Genomic DNA, 207 nt, shown 5'->3' on the forward strand with positions numbered 1-207 from the left:
AGCCACAGGGAACAACAATTGTGGCTCCCGCCTTTCTCACCCCAGATTGGCAATTGGACACAGGACCTGTCAATAACACCCAGCGCCGGCTACCATTGGTCAGGTGGAGTAAAGTATGCTCTGATTGGTGGAGGCGCGGATGACGCGCGTCACAGAAGGCGGAGACGGAAAGAAGCAGAAAAACAAAGATGGCGGTGCGCGGTGAAT

Source organism: Hemiscyllium ocellatum, assembly GCF_020745735.1.
Source record: "Hemiscyllium ocellatum isolate sHemOce1 chromosome 27 unlocalized genomic scaffold, sHemOce1.pat.X.cur. SUPER_27_unloc_1, whole genome shotgun sequence".
NCBI classification, from domain to species: Eukaryota; Metazoa; Chordata; class Chondrichthyes; order Orectolobiformes; family Hemiscylliidae; genus Hemiscyllium; species Hemiscyllium ocellatum.